The sequence below is a fragment of the Pinus tabuliformis genome, chromosome 8 (genome assembly GCF_031772625.1).
Source record: "Pinus tabuliformis cultivar Carrire ecotype Pingquan chromosome 8, CPIR1, whole genome shotgun sequence".
Taxonomy (NCBI): domain Eukaryota; kingdom Viridiplantae; phylum Streptophyta; class Pinopsida; order Pinales; family Pinaceae; genus Pinus; species Pinus tabuliformis.
The window spans coordinates 1,741,308,836-1,741,323,885 of NC_142294.1; positions in this window are offsets into that span (position 1 = coordinate 1,741,308,836).

The window sequence follows — 15,050 nt, forward strand, 5'->3', positions numbered from 1 at the left end:
ATGATAGTCCCAGGTGGACTATTACGTCCCAGACTTAGAAGAAATACGGCTATAGTGCCAAAAGGGGGGGGGTACTATTATATTTTGGGATTTTTATACATAGTTTTAGTAGGGGATGGGGAAACAGATTAGGGAGTTAGATAATACAGTTAGTAATTAATATGGAGGTGATGAGAAAGCACTAAGGTAAGGGACCTTAGGCTATTAGGGGGGAATAGAACTTGTAAAGGAAGAATGGAAATCCTTCAGTGAAGCAGATCTTCATCAAGGCAAATGTTATGGAACATGATGAAACTAAGAGGCTCAAGCATATCTTGACCTCTTTGTGGAAGTTAGTAAGTGTTTGAGGGGAATAAGAAGAAGGGGGAGTTAGTTATGTCTAGCTTGAGCTCCTTCAAATGAAACCTGCATCATGACTGTGATCTGAAAATATATGACACTTAGAAACACAAAATTGATCATCAATCATCATTCTGCAACCTTACAGCTACCTACCCAGCTTACTTTCCTAACGTTTTTTCTTCTTTTTGGTTTGGGTGCATTTAGACTTGCAGACCCATATTTGCAATTTTTCTCTTTTCTGTTTTCCTATCTAACGCTACACTTATTTCTGCCAAGGGCCCAGATTAAGCAGTTGGGTCCGTTTGATTCTCTACCTATCTATAAATCTGCAATGATTAAACTGTTTGGACAGATATCATTCTCATATTCTAAAACAGTAAATTGAAACGTAGGGAGACCGAGATTAAACTGTTTGGACCTCCCTTAACTGAATTTTTTTTCAAAAATGGAACAACACTTCAAAATTGGAATACAGCAGTGGCATTTGGACTAGCACAGTCTCATAGCATCTTCTTTGGTCTCTTCTGGAAATACGGAACACTGCAGCCTGCAAAGTATGACATATTTGGCATGTAAAAATGTCAATCATGAAAGATGAATACCTGGTGCAGTAGGAGGCTAACAGAACAGAACTTTATGGACAGGAAGTTATGCAAGAAAGCTATGGAAACTAAACAAGAATAGATATAAGCATGTAAATACAACTGATATCAACTTCTCCAACTCGAAATCCGACACTAGCAATTGCATTGGAAAGCAAAAACAAGAGTGCAAGAGTGCCTTGGTCTCAATTCATGGTCCTAAGGAGGGAGAAAGGAGATCAAGGCTTGCTTGGTCGCTTTTTTGTGGATATTTTTTTTCATCAAACTATCTAATCAACTTGAAGCAAGAACAACTATTCTAATCATCAATAACAACCTAAGTAAGAAAGAAAGATTTAACCTAAATAACAGAAATTATTTCATGAATGCAAGAAAAACACATACAAATACGCAAAGGAGGTGTTTGGCACTTGGGTTGGGCCCAACCCCAAGATCTACAACCCACTAGGAAAGATTAGTGTGGTTCAAAGATGGATTCATCTTCACTGATAAAAAAAATAAAGGTTACATCACAAAACTATCTGCAAAAAGAGCTCGAAAATGAGGTGAGTACAAGGCTGTACTAAAGTGTGAAAATAGACTATCAAATGGCTAACCTACTAAGGCTTGAAGCCTTCTTATTTATACAAGTGAGAACTCCCAACAATCCTCCTAAACTTTAGGAACTCGGCTGCCTAAAACTGCAGATAACAGCCACTTCACTAGACCTGCTCGGCTGCCCCTTGAAATCATCTTTTGTGGGCTATTGAACTCCGAGCTGTTGATGGAGAACTTGAGGAAGGGGTCATTTAATGCAGGAGACACCCCTCCTATAAGTCCTCAGCCTTGTTTCTTCGAGTTTGGCTACCAATCTGTTCATAAATGCGTGGTCTTGGTCCAAAAGTGTCCAAAACTCTGCAATAAACTTTCATTAGACTTTGTGGTAAAGTGACTATCCCCATTAACTCAATTAACATAAATATATTCAAAAACATGCACAAAACTATGGAGAATGGTGGATTAAATGAAAATAATAGGCAGAATGAGCCCATATAGTTACCCATTTCTAGGGCTCATCATCACCCCCCTGCTGAATGTGTTGCTCATCCTCTGAGCAACTAATCCAGTTCTTCATCTTTGATAGCTTTAATAGCCTCCCTTACATCCCAAGCCTTTGAGGTGATGTCCTCTTCTCTGTCATGAAAACCTGCCTTTCTGTCCACTTCCTCCCACTGTTTTTGTTCCTCCTCTTCCTTAACCCCTTCCAACAGTCCTAACAGTAGTGGAGGACTGAACTTAAGGCCAATCCAATTGGCTTTCAAGTTTTGCATTGATTGTTTGTATAGGGGTACTCTTCTCATAGCTTCCCTCATTCTAGTTGGGGAGTGATACTCCCTTATCTTTAGGCTATGGGACAATGTATTCCATCTTCTTGTGCAAGCATGAAGACAGTGATCACCAAATAGTCTCTCCATATCTTCAAAATGAGCAATAGCCTGTGATTGCCTTTCAACATAGTCAGGTGCAATCGGAGGGTTGTTTGCAAGGTGTTGGTGGGCATATATGAGAGTTAAGGGATCTTCTGTTTCTGCCCTTATCACGAGGGGCTCACTTAGCTCCCTGGTCATAATCTTATGAATTTCTACTGCTCTCTTTTCCTCATGGCTCAACTAAGAAGACATAGCCATGAGTTGTAGGTCTCCTAATGCAGCATTTGGATCCCATAGATTCATGTTAGGAAGTGCCAGGTTGTGTAAATAGAATTCTGCTAACTTGGCCTTATCTTCAGTTGAGCTACTATCACATAAATGCATAAACTAATTATAATTCTGGAATGGGATTGTGCCCCTTTAGGCCAATGTTTTAATTTTGAATTGGAGCCATTGGTCTTTAAGATACAATGCATAGGATCTAGCTGGTTGTCTACATTGCAAGGCTTCTATTGCCCAGCTGGCCATGCAGGCCATTTGGGCTTCTTTTTCCTGCAATTGTTTTTTTAAAATCTGCACTTCATTTTCTACCTGAGACTCTTTCTCTTGCAACAGTTTCATTAGTATTTCAACATCAGCTTGTGGCTCTCCCTCTTGTTGTTGTTTCTCTATTGCTTCATTGTCTATTAGGGGACCTTCTTGCTATTGCTGCCCTCCCAAGATGGACAACCTATCTCCCTTATGAATTTCCTGTTGCTGTAACTGCTTTTTTAGCAGTTCATTTTCTTCCTGTAGCTGGGCTCTTTTACTGCTCTCTATGTGCCTTACCATGGCCAACTCCCCTCTTAATTCCTTTAGCTTGTCCTCCATGTGCCCTATGTCTTCAACTCCTTTAGATTTAGCAATTTGCATCCATGTGTGGGTTCTGACCCTTTCTTTTTCTAATTCAAAGAATAAAGGCACAACAAATTTTTGTGGGATGATCTTCCCACCCTCTAGCAGATTGTAATAGGAGCCTAAATTAGGCTGAGGGATTGGTTCAGGTATTTCTTTGGTCTTGCCTTCCCCTTGTGACTGTTCTACTGCCTTCTCTTCCAATTTTTCAGTTTCTTTCAGCTTGGCTAGTGTTTCCTGTAGAGATGTTTCAACTTCCTGTAGAACTGCTTTTGAGTCCATCAACTTGATTCTTTCCTTCCAAGTGGATGTTTTGGGACTTCCTCTCTCATAGGTGATAGAGATCTTGGAGGGAGATTCTACCTTCTTTTCAGTGGGTGTATCCTCAATGACAATTGGTTCCTTTGATGGTGGCTGGGGTTTGCCCACTTTGATCCTGGTGCTTCTTTTGGCTTTAAAATACATAGAGGTTTGCTTTTTTCTTTTCCCTTTTTGTTTTGCTAGTGTGCTTAATGCAGCAAGCACAGTTGCTGCTTCCCTTGCCAATGTTTTAGGGGATGTTTCTTTCTGCTATTCTTTTCCTTCATCTCCTGCAGCCTTTCCTATGTCTACTATTTTTGCTTGTGTCTCTGCCATCTCTGGTGGTGTCTTCTCTTTTTCTTGCTGGGTCCCTGCCTTGCCTGAGGCAGTCTTCTTTTGGGCTTTCTTGGCCTTTTTCTTCTCAGCCTTTGTCCTTTTTCTCTTCTCTATTTTTGAGGTTGTCTCCTTTTCTGCCTTAGGCTCAATAGTAGTTTTGTCAAATTTCTCCTCTTCTTCCTGTTTCTCCTCTATTTTTCCTTCTGTTTGAATGTCTTGTGCTTCCTCATCACTATGCTTCTCAAGTTCTTCAATTTGCTCCTCCTCTTCACTGCTGGATGGGCTAATGTCCTTAGTCAAAGTTTTGATGTCATCATCTCTGGACTTATTTCTGAAAATTTCCTAAGCTATGGGGATGGTATATGTGTGTAAGGCATCTTCTACCAATAGTTTGATGAGCCCATGGTGGGCCAGCTGCTCTGGGACCCCTGCATCTAGCTTAGTGCCACATTCTATCAAAGATTGGAGGAGGAAATATGGGAGGCTCAGTTTTCTAGCTAGAGGTAGGTGCATCCCATATCTCAATTCATTCAACAACCTGAAGTGATAACCATAAATTATGTTGAACCTCCCTTCACATGTGATATACTTCATTATTTGGTAACTGAATTCACTCCATAGAGGAGACAAGCTTGTCCTTCTGACCCCATTTTTATCCTCTACAGGATGCTCCTCAAGCTGAAAAAATGTCTTCTTAGCAACCTGTCCCAATGATTTATCCTCCTTGCTCCAAGGGAGCCCAAGTGGAAGACCTGTGATTATACTGATGAAATTAGGTGTAAGCTCTAGGGTCAGACCCCTAAAACTGATTGTAGCATGTGTTTTCGAATGGGGTCTTAGGGACATAAAAAATTCTTCAGTCACCTCCTCATCATATCCCTGAATTCTTTCAAAGAATGGTATCCAGTTTGCCCTAGTGAAGAGGGCCACCACCTCAGGGTGCTCATGCAATTTGCTAGAGTTCAAAGGTTCTTTTCTCATGAATCCTCCTGGCATGGTGTTGAGTGCTTTTTTTTAACAAATGCTCAGGTGAGAAAGCAGGCAAAACTGAAAACAGAGGGATAGCTGAATTTTTGTCTTTTTCTGAAACCGAATAAGGAATTTCCCGTGTGCTTCTCCTTACAACATAAAATTGCAATATTTACCCTATTTTAAACTGCTTTTATCCTGAATTTGACTCTCTGATTTTGAAAATAACTTTTTTTGTTTTTGACAGAACAGAGGATAAATAACAAAGAGTTTTTTTCAGAAAGTAGACAGATATGCAAATTCAGTTTTTTTTTCACACAGGCTGGTTCCTACGATTGCATGTATTTTCTTTACAGTAGAATTTGAGAAAGAAGGAGATAGACTTCGAATGCAGAGAAGAAAATAGAGAACTATGTAGAACTCAGGGAAAATATGCAGACAGACTTTTAAGCTTCACTCTCCTTTTTTCAATCCATTGCTATGTTTTTAGTCCACCACCTTATTCAAATAAGTCATATGAAGGGAGATTTCCCCAAGCCTACCTCGTTTCAAGCTTGAATTTTGACAAAAATCCTGGGTTTTCCTTCTACAGAGTTGTTCTCTGCCTTTCTTGTAGAAATCTTCCGGCTCCTGTAGATTGCAGCCGTGCTCTTGTAGAGCCTGATAGGCGGGAGGGTTTTAAAAAACTGGCAGAAAATTGGCGGAGGACGATTGGTTTGCTGCTCTGGAAGTGGTAGGTGAGTACTGCAGTGGAGAACGTCATGAATGAAGAATGAATCGAAGAGTGGCAAAGGCTTCGACTACACTATCCTTTAACTGTTGGCGTAATCCATGGTGAAGAGATGAGGTGGCCGGATGGGTGCGTTATCCCCATTTGGACCGTTGGTCCTATGTCATGGTCATAATGGTTCTACATGTTGCCTGACCACCATCACCTCCCTTACTCCCGTCAGACGCCGCCACCAATACCAGTCCCGAATGCTTTTTCCTGAATTAACATACCACACATGCTGGCTGCGTATCTGATCAGCAGTTTGAATTTGACAGGGCTCATTTGAATTCCATGAGGGTGTGTAACTGAACGAGGATTCCATTCAATCGTGACCATTCCCACAGTGCATGCAGTTTTGAAATATTATTCATGCAATCGAGGAATAGGTTTAGGCACTTACCTGCTCAGTCGCTGCTGTGTTATGCATATTTCGGACTTTGGCACCCCATTGTTGTTGCTACTTGCGCTCTGCATGCTTGGCCTTGGGCTTTTGCTGATCATCTCACATTTAAACATTGCTTCTTGCATGTTTCATACGTCCTACTACACTAACCCTATCTCTGGAGTCTGTTTTTCAAAGGGATCAGCTGCTACACGAACCTTATAGGATTTCTTGTAACTGCTTCTCCTTCTAAAATTAAAGCTAATATTTTAGTAGGGCTAAAACTGCTGAAGAAGGTCTCGAAAGAAAAAAAATCACAGCTGGAAGGTATCAGGTAGGAATGAGTAAAAATGTTATTGCTTTTATTTGTCGTCATTTTTGTTTTGGTTTGTAGAATGAAGGAAACAAAATTTATGTCTGTGGCTGTGCAGGGACAAAAACGAGTGAAATGTAGGTTTACAGAGATGGAATGGTGAAATAGGAATATGGATGGTGGCAGGGAGGTTCACAAGCCTCATAGACAAATTTCCAACCCTTGGGTCCTCCTCTGAGATTGATTTTGGCCTTTCTGTAGTTTCTACAGGATCCTCCTATAGAATTTACAGAGTTTCTTGTAGGATGCATAATTTCAAACCAAATGAGACCAAAACTTGGGAAAGGATAACAGTGATCGGGGGATGGACTGTGAAGGGTGCATGCAGCGTGGTCATGTCTTTTTTTCTCTTGTGCGATCCTCCTACAACCTGCAATGATCTTCGTGCGACCTGCAATTTATTTAAAAGAAGTTAGGTTTTTCTTTTTTCTCTCTCTCTTTTTTTTTTTTGTTTTATTTTGAGACAGCTGGGGCACCTCCAGGAGGTTTTCACCCTCATTGCCTGCCCTGGGCACCTCCAAGAGGTTTTCACCCAGGGATCTTTTATTCCAGTTTTTTTTTTTTTTGCTCAGGGTGTAGGTGGAGTGGAGACAAGGACCTGCTCCACTACCAACACTGATTTACCCAGAGTCTCAATGAACTCCTGCTTGGAAAGGGGCTTCTTGTAGATCTTCAATCTATGCCCATTGACGAGCATGGGGATGGCTTCTTCATCAATGGTCCGGATAAGGACTGAACCATTGTCATTGCATGTTTCTACTGTATATGGTCCCAACCATCTTGTCCTTAGCTTGCCCTTGAAATCCTTGTATCTTGAATCATATAGTAGCACCCAATCTCCCAGCTGAAATTGTTTCTCTTTGAGGTGCCAGTCATGCCATATCTTTCTTTGAAGTTGGACTACCTTTGAGTGGAGAAGGGCCTGCATTCTCTGTTCATCTAATCCATTTAGCTGAAGCAATCTTTCCTGTTGTGAATGGCTGAGATCTAGGTCCAGCTGAGCTGCCATCCTCAACGTGTTATATTCAAATTCTATGAACAACAAAGCCTTCTTCCCATAGACCAACTCATAGAGTGTGAAACCTGTGGTGGTTTTCCTAGTAGTGTTATAAGCCCAAGTGGCCTCAACCAATCGATCTGCCCAATCTTTTCTATTGCTGCTCACTACCTTAGTCAAAATCCCTTCCAAAGCTCTATTAGTGACTTCCACCTATCCATTTGCTTGTGGATGATAAGGGGTGGAAGTTCTATGCTTAATCTTGTGATGTGTGAGCAAGTCTTCAATCAGATTGGATGTAAACTAACTTCCTTGATCTGTGACTAATTCTCTTGGGTAGCCAAACTTGTAGAAGATATTTTCCCTCAAAAAATCAGCTACTTTTTCTTCTATTACTGCTTTGATTGCCTTTGTTTCTACCCACTTTGTCAGGTAATCCATGCACACAATGATGTAAGACCTCTATTTTCAAGGAGGGTTGATAGGACCCACAAAGTCCATGCCCCACTTCTGAAATGGCTCAAAAGTCACTTGAGGCTGCAAGGGCATCTCATCCTTTGGAGTAGGTTTCCTCATCCTTTGGAGTAGGTTTCCCCATCCTTTGACATCAGTCACATTGGATGATGTATCTCCTAACATCTTGATGAAGAGTGGGCCAATAGTAACCTGCCTGCAGAATTTTGAAGGAAATTCTCTTTGCTGCAAAGTAGCCCCCACAGTACCCATCATGACAGGTTAGGAGGATGTCAAAAACTTCCTCCTCCCTGACCCATCGCCTCAAAATCTGATCTGGGCCAAGTTTAAAAAGATTTCCCCCAATCCAAGTGAATGGGGCACTTTTCCTCACGATCTTGCTCTTCTCTTTTGAGGACAGGTGTGGCAGAAACTGTGCTGAAACCAAATAATTTGCTATATCAGTAAACCATGGAGAGACTACTGAAATAGAAAATTGGTGTTCATCTAGCATTTGATCATCCACCATTCCTTCTTCACCTGTAGGTAGATCTACTCCAGACAAAAAATCAGCAACAACATTTTCCTGACCTGGCTTATCAACAATGGTCAAATCAAATTGTTGCAATAAAAGTAACCATCTAATGATACGAGAATTTACATCAGGTTTATTCATTAAATACCTAATTATAGCATGATCAGTATGTATGAATGTTGGATAGCTAGTGATGTAGTGTCTGAACTTGTTTAGGGAATGGACTATAGCTAGGAGCTCTTTTTCGGTTACAGTGTAGTTTAATTCTGCCTTGGATAGGTTTTTACTGAAAAAATATATGGCATATGGTAGCTTCTCTTCAACTTGTCCTAAGGCTGCTCCTATAGCTTTGTTCGAGGCATCTATGTGAATGTGGAAAGTTAGGGCCCAGTTTGGACCTCTCAAGATTGGGGCAGTTATCAGCTTACCCTTCAAGGCATCCAGAGCCTCTTGATAGTTGTCAGTCCATATGAACTCAGCATCTTTTCCCAAAAGACCAAACAATGGAGAGGCTAGCTTACTAAAATCCTTAATGAACCTTCTATAATACCCTGCTATGCCTAGAAAACTTCGAACATCTCTTACCTTTTGAGGAGGTGGGACCCTTTGGATGATGGAAATCTTGTTGGGATCCACCTGCAATCCTTGCTGAGAAATTGTATGACCTAGCACAGTCCCTTTAGTCATTAAGAATTCACATTTATCAAGACTAAGGGATAGGTTCATTTCAATACACTTGGCTAAAAATTTCATCAGGTTAGTCAAAGCTTCTTGGAAGTTAGAACCATAAGGGGTAAAGTCATCCATCTAGATTTCCACTGAATCATGAACCAGCTCAGCAAATATGCTCAGTACTGCTCTCTGGAAAGTGGCAGGAGAATTGCACAACCCAAAGGGGAGGACCCAATAGGCAAAGGTACCCCATGGACAAGTGAAAGTGGTCTTATCTTGGTCTTCCAGGCTGATTTGGATCTGGTTGTACCCGCTAAACCCACCTAGGAAGGAAAATAATTTCTTCCCTGCCAAGCCATCTAACACTTGATCTATGAAAGGCAAAGGGAATTTGTCCTTCTTGGTGGCTTTCTTAAGTTCTCGATAATATACATAGATTCTCCACTTCCCATTTTTCTTTGGCACAAGCACCAAAGGAGTAACCCATTCACTATCAGAGATGGGGTAGATGAATCCTACATCCAGCAACTTTTGCAGTTCTTCTTTGACAATGTACTTAAGGGCTAGATTCATCCTCCTTTGAGGCTACATGACTGGTTTACAATCTTCTTTAATGTAAATGTGATGAGTACAGACTGAAGGGTGGACTCCCTTCATCTCCTTATAGCTCTAAGCAAAAGCATCCAAATGACTGTTCAATAATCTACACAGCTCTTTTTCCTAAGAGGTGGATAGGGATGAGTTGATCTTCAAGGTTATTTTGGGCCAAATTCCACATTCTTAACTTGGAGAGAGGTCAGATCAGCCACACAGAGATCAACTAAGGCATTGGCATGGGTTTCCTCCACCAACTCTTCTAATGGCAATACACTGGGGGGTGGACTTTGAATTAGATTCTTAATAAGATCATCCTCGGTTTGAGGACCCCCCTTGGTAGCTTCCACTATGCATAATGGTGTAGAGTAGACTTCATCTTCATCTTCCTCCTCCAACCAGAGAGGTAAGTCATGTTCTAACAGAGGTTTGGTAGGAGGATATAGGACTAGTTGTTTGGACATATGCCCATTCTTGATGGTCATGCTCCCAGCTCGATAACGGGTGTAAGCATCTGCAGTAGCTAACCAAGGCCTTCCCAAGATGAGAGGATACCCGGTGAACTTTTCCTTTGGCTAAAGAACCAAGAAGTTAGTAGGGTACTCCCAGGAATCAATGTAGACCATGACATCTTCCACAATCCCCTCGGGAGTCACAATGGAGCGATCTGCCAACTACAGTACTGTTGAGGTCTTTCTTAGGGAACCCTGAAGGTTGAGTTTGAACATAGTGTCCCTAGTCATTATATTAATCGCAGCCCCTAGATCAATCAAGGTGTGGGGGATTATGGTGCCATTGATGTGGACATCGACTACAAGACTCCCAGGGTCTAGATATTTTGGACAGATTACCTGTCCCAGCATTAGGTCGGACAATTGACCTATGATATTGATAGTTGGGACATCTCTCTTGTGCCTGCCTGGGTGACTAAAACACTTTTCTTTGATCAACTTGTTGTAGATTGGTACATCTTTTATGGCCTGGAGAAGTGGTATTTTTAGACATAACTGTTTTAGTTCTCCCACAAGTTCAGTTTCTTGTGGGGTCAGTTGTGTGGTTCTAGTTAGTCTCTCAGGAAAGGGTGGAATGGCTTTTGTTTCACTTTCCTGTTTCTCTTCCTCATCCTCCTTAGGAGGAGGTTGGCTATCTGGGGGGACCTTCCCATATTGTAGGTTGATCTCTTGAATCTCCACAACATAGGTAGGGCATGTTGTTTCTCCAGTATATACCTACTGGGCCTCTCCGTTATTGGAGTTCAGGTTCAGTTGAGCAGGTATTTGGGGTTGTCTTAGAGGAGCAAGAGGTAATGGTTGTGGTTGAGTAGGTGGTGGAGGCAAAAGAGCGGGAGGAGAGTTGTATTGGGGCCTCCACCGCTGATGAGGTGCATTCCACTGAGGTTGTGGCTGAGCGTGAGAATGAAATGAATGAGCAGTTGGTTGAGTATGGTATTGAGATGGATATGACCAAGGAGGGGGTGTGGACCAGGAAGGATGAGCAGGGAGACCCCAAGAAGGCATGGAAGTGGCTTGATTCGGGTTGTAATAAGTCTAGGATGTCCCTTGCATTCCTTGTTGGTAAGGTCTTGGTCCATGTGGCCTCCTTTGGTTCATGAAGTAGAGTGGTTCAGTGGCTCCTTCAGCCCCTTGGTACATAGCTTTAAATTCAGGCAAGGAAGGGCACTGATTAGTAGGATGGTCTTCTTCACAGACAAAACACACTTCTACAGAGTGCTATGGACATTCGTTCCTAGGATGCTTTCTAGTGCACCTGGGACAAAGGATGGCCAAAGCCCTCTCGGCTTCCTCTTGCTTCCTTTGGATTCACAAGGTATCCATTTGCATGGCAATAGTTTGTCTCATCTTGCTTTTGAAATCTTCCATTTGATTTGAAAATTCATTTTTAAGGAATGAACTAGATAAGGGGGTACTGGCTAAAAGTTGACTTCCCCTACCTCTCTTTCTATATGCCCTAGAATAGTTTCTAAACACAGTCTTTATGTCATCATAAGGTAGCTGGTAGATGTCTCCCCTAGCCAACAAATGGAGGGTATCTAGAATGTCTTAAGGGACTCCTTTAAGTAGAACTAACTTCAGAGATTCGGGGTCAACTGTGCACCTAGCCCTTTTATAACTGAGTTGAAAACTCTCTTCATAGTCTTCTAAAGATTCATCACTTCCCATGGTCATTCGAAAGATTTCTTCCTTTGTATCCTTTGACCTACAGTAGTCCCAGTATTTGTTGTTAGAGGCTTGCTACATATGAGCCCAAGTTGTGATACTGTTTCCAGGTAACCCCATGAACTAGCATAGTGTTGCATTCTTGAGGGTAGAGGGAAAGAGTTTCAACTTTTACTCGTCTTCTGCATAGTCATAGGTTTGACAAAGAACAACAAACTCAAACAAGAGGGTATCAGGGTCTTCAGTAGTCAATCCATGGAAGTGAGGTAAGGCAGAAGAACTTATGTTTTTCATCTTTGTGTCCCCATTGGTCTCTCGGATGGGAAAGGCACCTTCTATTCCCTCCCCATTTCCTCTACCGTTTCTGTTTTTAGCCATGGTCTCAGGAGGAATGGTTTCTTGCTCTTCTTTTATTATAGGATCTTTGTATATCTCTGGAGGTTCACCTATAGGTTCTTCTAGATCACTGCCACCAACGAAGAGAGAAGGGTGACTCAGTGATGTGGTGGGGGTGTTGGGTAGGAATTTTCCTGAATTGTCTCTGTTCCTACGAGGCATGAAAGGAAATCTCTTTTTTGGGTGTTTTTTTCTTTTTCCTGCTTGTACTTGCAAAAACTGAAATGGATTGAATAGTAAATTGCAACTAACTAAAATCTATCTTACTAAAATGAAAATGCAGAATTGAAATAAAAGTAGGAAAGGAATAATCTATTTTGCTAAAATGGAATTGCAGAATTGAAATAAAAGCAGGAAGTAGCTAATCTACGCTTGCTGAAATGAAATTGCGGAATTGAAATGAAAGCAGGAAATGTCTAATCTACGCTTGCTGAAATGAAATTGTGGAATTGAAATGAAAGTAGGAAATGTCTAATCTACGCTTGCTAAAATGAAATTGCGGAATTGAAATGAAACAACTACTCTACTTTTGCTGAAATAAACTACTTAGCAGAAGGTTGCAGTAGAAAATAGAAGAAAAGCAGTAATCACAAAATACTCTGACGCTTCCCCGGCAATGGCACCAAAAAGATGGTGAGCTCCAGTATTGCAGCAATGATGCTGTAACTCCTGGGACTCCCTACTTTACTTTTATCAACCCGGTAGTTCGTAACAAACTTGGAAGTGATGGTGCTATATGCACAAGTACTAGCTCTTACTGCAAGCTGTCACTTGATCAGCTGGCACAAGTTTGCTAGGAGCTTAAGCCAACTTCTATGAGTTCTCAAAAGAAGCTTTTAACTGTGATGGAAGAAAGCTAACTCAAAAGAGGCTAGTCTACTTGCAGAAAGAAGATGAAAGCTGAAAGGAAACACAAACCCTAGCAAACCCTAGTTTTACCCACTAACCCTACTTTTGCAAGAAAAGAAACTTCTGAAGGAAAATATGGAAAAATCATCTTTTTGTACCTTTAAGCAATCTTATGCAGAATTATTATGCTTGTGTTTTAACTACTTGTGACTTTGTAGAGGTTTGGTGGCAAAAGGAGATGGAGTTGGCTTTTGCAGGAGGTTGGGAAGGTGTGGAGAGGACCTAAGGAGTCCCTAGTACCCTTCTAGAGATTTCCACTATGATCAGACTTCGAAAAATCACTCGCATGAACTTCTACAGGAGGCTGCAGGGGATCTACAGGAAGTTCTACAGGAGGTTCTACAGGAAGAGGCCGAAAGTGGTTTTTGGAGGTTTGAAGGTGGAAAAATGGTGGGAAAGGGGAAATGAAGGCTGGATAGAGATGTTAAGGGGTCTAGGACCTTGTAAATGAAGATCAGGAGTGAAGGAGATGGTTGGATTTGTTCAAAGGTCAAGGAAGCAATTTTGCACAAGAATGTAGAAATTAGGGCAGTTTGGGAAAGTATGGCGAATGAGTGAAGGAAATCTTGAGAGATGGACTGGAGCAGGTTGTGTGATGGAAGAATGATAAGTTGGAGTGTCTTACAAGTGAGCTGCACACTTCTTTTCAAAACTGACCCAAGCAAGAACTAAGAAAACAGAGTTTTACCTATTTTTGACCTAATTCTGACCTAAAAACCAGAAAAGTGCTGAACAAAACTTTATGGACAGGAATTTATGTAAGAAAGCTATGGAAACTGAACAAGAACATATCTAATCATGTAAATACAACTGATATCAACTTCTCCAACTCGAAATCCCACACTAGCAATTGCATTGGAAAGCAAAAACAGTGTTTGGTGGCAGCAAGAGTGCCTTGGTCTCAATTCATGGTCCCAAGGAGGGAGAAAAGAGATCAAGGCCTGCTTGGTAGCCTTTTTGTGGATCTTTTTCTATTATCAAACTATCTAATCAACCTAAAGTAGGAACAACTATTCTAATCATCAAAAACAACCTAAGTAACAAAGCAAGATTTAACCTAAATAACAGAAATTATTTCATGAATGCAAGAAAAACACATATAAATACACAAAGGAGGTGTTTGGAACTTGGGTTGGGCCCAACCCCAAGAGCTACAGCCCCCTAGGAAAGATCAGTGATGGTTCAAAGTTGGATTCATCTTCATTGATAAAAAAAAAAAAATAGTTACATCACAAAACTGTCTGCAAAAAGAGCTAAAAAATGAGTTGAGTACAAGGATGCACTAAAGTGAAAAAATAGACTGTCAAATGGCTAACCTACTAAGGCTTGAAGCCTTCTTATTTATACAAGTGAGGACTCCCAACAGTCCTCCTAAACTTTAGGAACTCGGTTGCCTAAAACTACAGATAACAACCACCTCACTAGACCTTCTCGGCTGCCCCTTGAAATCATCTTTTGTGGGCTGTTGAACTCCAAGCTGTTGATGGAGAACTTGAGGAAGGGGTCATTTAATGTAGGAGATACCCCTCCCTATAATTTCTCAGCCTTTTTTCTTCAAGTTTGGCTGCCAATCTGGTCATAAATGCCTTGTCTTCGTCCAGAAAAGGTCCAAAAATCTGCAATAAACTTTCATTAGAGTTTTTGGTAAAGTGACTATCCCCATTCACTCAATTAACATAAATATATTCAAAAACATGCACAAAACTATGGATAATGGTGGATTAAATGAAAATAATAGGTAAAATGAGCCCACATAGTTACCCATTTCTAGGGCTCATCACCAGCTTCTCTCATACATGTAAGAACTGTACAACACTTAGGAAATATTTCTAAATTCTTTAGACAAAAATGTGTAAAATGTGGCACGAGGTGAGGTTTTTATAAAAAATTTGAATCCCCTAGCTCATGATAGGCTCTAGATTTGGCTCATTAATGGAG